Source organism: Salvia hispanica, chromosome 4 (assembly GCF_029641045.1).
Source record: "Salvia hispanica isolate PSC_SH4W2 chromosome 4, Shi_PSC_v1, whole genome shotgun sequence".
Taxonomy (NCBI): Eukaryota; Viridiplantae; Streptophyta; class Magnoliopsida; order Lamiales; family Lamiaceae; genus Salvia; species Salvia hispanica.
This window is the reverse complement of record NC_142695.1, coordinates 29392142-29397698: the sequence shown is the minus strand read 5'-3', so window position 1 is coordinate 29397698 and position 5557 is coordinate 29392142. Positions and strand designations below refer to the sequence as shown.

The 5557-nt window shown below is 33.3% G+C and overlaps 1 long non-coding RNA gene across 1 annotated transcript; it reads right to left on the bottom strand.

The window, feature by feature from the left end:
- Positions 1 to 4968: 4968 nt before the first annotated feature.
- Positions 4969 to 5557, bottom strand: LOC125193790 (uncharacterized). Its single transcript, XR_007171630.2, has 2 exons — positions 5431 to 5557; positions 4969 to 5301 (listed from the first exon to the last, which is right to left on the bottom strand). It is a non-coding gene; the product is annotated as an uncharacterized LOC125193790 (long non-coding RNA).

The window sequence follows — 5557 nt, the reverse complement described above, 5'->3', positions numbered from 1 at the left end:
TGTTAGACCGTGTGCCAGCGTACGGGTTGGCCGGTCTAGTGACCTGGAATGCGGCCATATTCTTTGTCATGTAGAATGAGGATATGGTAAACGTCGATGAGAAAAATGGTTGCGCGACCGTGATTTTGGATAAAAGGAATATTTTGGTGCCTCGGGAATTTCTAAAGATAAAACCTCGATGGACACTTGGAAATGACATGATAACTAATATTTTGATAAAACTGTTTTCGGCACGAGTCCACTGAGTGTGTTTATAGTACTCAGCCCTGCATGTGTTTTCCCTAGGTGCAGGTTGAGCGGCGACAAGCGGTTGGCGGTGTTGAGCAAGTAAATTGAATAATATGATCATTTTGAAACATGAAACTTATTATTATTTGGTTGAGTTTGAACTTATTCCTTTTGGTTTAGAATATTGAGACATGATGCGTTTTGGATTATATTAAACCCTTGTCTTTTGGGGCATAAATTATGATATCTATTCATCATTGGTTTTCTTGATTAAGCCGTTGTTTTGTTGCTTGAATAGTTCATTAAATACTTTGGTAAAATCCCTTTAAACGAAACCCTAGCCTATGATCTTTGTTGCATTTAAGTCCGCTTAGTTAACGATCGCCGTATTTATTATACCCTAGAAGGGCGGGTCGTTACATTTATCTTGCATGAGTTGTGTATATTTTTGAGCTTATCTTGTTTTGCATGTTCTTGGTCTTTTGTTGAAAATTCTTGCACATTATTGGGGGATAGAGATCATGACGGGGGATGATTGTTGAATCAAGGTTGTATACTTGGTCTTGCATGTGATTATTTTTACACCTTGATTTGGTGTAAGTTTGGGGGATTGTCAAATATTATGTGTTGTAGGTACAAAGGAATCCCAAAGGAATTCCCATGATGGGGGATAACTCATGAGCTTCAAAGAACGTCAAGCTAGAGACGAAAAACAAGCGCTTGTTGGGAGGCAACCCGACCATTTATTTCCAGTTTTTAAGTACATTTTGGTTTTTATTTCGTTTTCATATTTTTGAAAAAATTTCGCAGGTTCTGACACACGCGTGGCGACTGCCGCATATGCCCTGGCGGGCCGCCAGCTGCTCACTGGAAACGTTTTGCCTTAATTGCGGTGACCGCCGAACAGGCCGCGGCGACCGCCGCCCAATAGTTTAATCCAGCGCGATTTTTCGAGATTCTCGAATTTTCGCCCCGTCCAACCTCTACGCGAAATTTTTCAAGGTATGTTTTCGTTTTAGTAGTTTACACACGTCCCTACCGACTCTACAAACTTATTTTACACTTTGTTGTAAATAAGTTTGAGGGGATGAAGTGGTGGACCATGAGTTTAGGTTTTGTTTTTGTTTTAAGTGTTTAGTTAAGTTTTTGTTTTGTTTTAAAAACCCGAAGGTGAATCCATGTCATGAACTTAACATTAAGAACTTAGAAACATGCATGCTTAGGGACACATTAGACTGAGTTGCCGATGATATTTAATTCCATTCATGTTTAAGTATGGCTTGACGTTTTGATTTGATGGTTTGGTAAAAAGGTGCATAATTAGTCAATTGCTTGTTCGCCTTGAATCATACTTTTACCTTGTGAGATTTGAGCCATATATTTCTTTCTTGTGTGATTTATTATCTTCGTGTATATGTTTCTAGAACTTGCTCCTAGTCTGCCTAAGTTTACATAGTGTTTAAGTTGATTTAGGAGGATGATTGGCCATCTTTTCATAGCTACTTTTATTGTCATGATGCTAAATACTTTGACGTGAAATGATCAATTGTCATGCCGTATTTTGGATTTTGTGGAATACCTATGGCTTTGCCACATGTTTAATCGAATTCGGGTTTAAGTGTGGGTCGCGAACCCCGCTTAAACTTATGTACACCATGTGGGGATCGTGAGCTAGCTTTCGCGCAATTGTCCGGTCCAGTGATCGTTTAGTATGTGGCCACATTGCTGGTTCACAAATTTATTTCAAATAGTGTATGGACATTGGAAAAATGGTTGGCCGATCGATTGTATAGAAATGAAATACTTTTAGTGTACTTGTGTTATTTAAAAGCTAAACCCCAAGGTCACTCGATTTGGCTTGACAATTACTTTTATGCAAATAATATTTTGACAATTGTCCACTGAGTATCTTTACAGGTACTCAGCCTTGCATGATCCCTATATGCAAGTTAAGCTATGACGAGTTGTGGTGGGTGTTGAGTAATGTGTTTTACACTAAGATACAATGAACTCGTTACTCTGATACTCCTTTTTGGTGATTAAATTAATTGTTATTCCATCTAATTCTATCCAAATGTGGTTTTGCTTCAATTCCCCTTTCTACCCCAGTTCTTATATCCTCCCCCAATCGTGATTAACCTTTCTTTCTATCCTTAGAAAGGGTGAGCATGACAACTTTTTATAAGTACTAGAAATACTTGCAAATATACGTAGATCTAGAATAGCTAAAGGTCAGTACCGGGATATCAAATACGGGGAATAAGATTGCAGACTTCTATCAAATACTATTTGTTGAAACGGGGCAATTTTGACCTTTGAATACAACATCTCATGTCACGGTTGGTTCTCAGCATCCTATATGAAAATCAATTTCTCTCTCCTAAAATAATTTAAAATTTTAAATTATTCATATATTTTCTAATTTAAATTATTTTATTACAATAAATATACTGTCCCATAGAAATAGGTCATTTAGGGTTTACACGTGTTTTGATGAGTAATTGGTAGAGTAAGAGATAATTAGAAAGTAGTTTAAATTGTGTAGCGGATGATAAGAACCATAAATGATAAAGTACAAGATGAGTAAAATGTTGTCATAAATAGATATGAGATTATTTCTATGGGACTGACGAAAAATGAAATATTACCTATTTCTATGGGACGGGAGGAGTGTCAAATTAAAGACAATTTTATGATGATTCCAACGAAATACTAATTGCATGGTATTATTATATCAAAGGCTAAAAAAAAAAGAAAATATTGGATATGAAAAAATGATATAGAGTTAGTAATGTTATTTGATTATTGTTTAAATCATAAATAATGTTTTTGAGGAGTTAAAAATGATATTTTTGCAAAAAATGAAAATATCTAGTATTAAAAACTGATTGAAAATTATCTATGTCGGTTAAAAGCGGATATGATGTTGCTATATGCATTTGGTTATTAATTTGAATGAAAAATGATATCTTGATTGATACAAATGGTAATTTTTGTGTATAAAAATGATATAACGTTTATCGAATCATATAGCATTGTTTATGTGTTAATTCCTAATTTGAATGAGAAATGATAGTTTGAGGGTTAAAATGATACTTTGTGTGTATAAAAATATAAAGTTTATAAAATGATTTAACGTTGTTGATGCTTGTGATTCTTGATTTATTGGTGAAATGATAGTAAGAGGGGTTAAAATAATATACTTTGTATGCAAAAGAATGATACATAAAGTTTATAAAATGATACCGGTGTTGTTGATGTTTGTGGTTCACAATTTATCGGTGAAATAATAGTTTGAAGGGTTAAAATAATATTTTGTGTGCATAAAAATGATATATAACGTCTATAAAATGATATGGCGTTGTTGATGCATGTGGTTCTTGGTTTTATTGGTGAAATGATAGCTGGGTTAAATGAGACTTTGTGTGCATAAAAATGATATATACGTATTTTTTTATTATTGTTTTGAATATGAAATGATATATTAAAGGATTAAAAATTATATTTTTGCAGCATAAAGATGATACATTCTGTTTATAAAATGATATGTTTTTATTATCACACAAAAATAATAAATCATCTGTCCACAAAAAATACAAAGTTATAAATGACTGAGGTTTTAATGTGCAAATGGTAAAATAAGAGAGATGAAGGAAAAATGTAGTGGAAATAGTGTTAGTTAATTATGGGGTCCACATTTTAAATGATGTGTAGTGTTAGTACTGATAAAACATTAAATTTTTGCATTGATAAAATATTGTATTATCTTTTATTTATAATTCATATAATTAATTTATTTTCCTTATTCTTATAATATCATAATCTTTGTATATTTATATTATTATAAATAAATATTATTCCCTCTATCTGTCATTTAAAGATGATTTTGTTTCAACACTAATTTTTAAAAATTATTCAACTTTATAAAGGAAATGAACGAACAAGTTACTGAATTGGGGGTTTTGTTTTTTTATACTTCGTATTAATTTTATAGTAGAATGTGAGTGTAATGAATTAGTGAAGCATGAGGTTTACTTATTAAAAATGGAAAAAAGTAAACGTATCTTGAAATGGCGGACAACCCAAAATGACAAAACATGTCAGGTTTTGGTTGACGGAAGGAGAAATATTTATTTCAAATTCATTAATTGACAATTCTGATATTGTGGCACTATTAAAAAAGACTATCCGCTCTCGGAGATAATTAAAGTATTAGTGCAACGTTGACATATTTATACTTAAATTTCAGCACATGATTCTTTAAGTTTCTGTTTTGTTTCCGTCACTGAAATAGGTCGTCTCAAAAAGAAAACGAACCATATTTCAGAAGTAGAATCCATAGTGTTGCATCAGAAGTAAAATCCATACTTTAAGGTGTTCATTCAAGGAGAGAAAAAAGATTGATGGATGCTTTAAAGTAGGAAAGAAGAATAAAGTAATAGAGAAAAAAATTGTTCGATGTTTTAAAATATGAGTAAAAAATATAATAAGAGAGAGAAAAAGTAGTTAGGTGTTTAAAACTACGAGAGATGAATAAAGTAAGAGAGTAACCCCTTGTTAGCCAGGTGCATAGTAGGTCCACCATTGATTTTCGGAACTGGATGCATACAAAAACCTTTACATGTTTGTACATAACGAGTAAAAAAGGTGAAACTATTTTTGCACAAGGTCCTTCTATATGAGACAAGATACAATTTATTTATTGTGCACTTATAGCATTAACATAAGGAACATCGATGATTAGCCATGAGATCCATCACTTTATTGGACAAAACAAAAAGGAAATATAAAGATGAACGTCGAAAAGTAATTATAATACGTCGTTTAACCGACGGTGGGAATGTGGATGACATTTCCAAAAAGATTGACAAAAACCATGACGCGGGTGCAGTTGAAACCAGGTGGAATGGGAGTTCCTGCACTTACATTTATAATGACTACATCCACAAACTTATTCTCAGTCTCTATCACCGTCGTCGCCTCTTTGGCATTCTTTCCCCACCAATTCCGGTCTATCACCGTCGTCGCCTCTTTGGCATTCTTTCCCCACCAATTCCGGCCACGAAAGCTTCCCTATACATATACACATTCACAATCACAATCACATACATAAATATTCATCTCAACTTATTTGTACACATTCAATAAAACATATGTAGCTAGAGAGAATTAAACTGGGTTGTTCTTGCCGACATTCTAGACCTTGTGAATCTATTATTGATTGCATGCTTGATTCTTGTTGATTGCGATTGCGCTTGAGTGGAGTAGATGAGTGATGATGGTATATTGCCACATTACCTCACATCATATAAATAGAGAGAAAATCGCA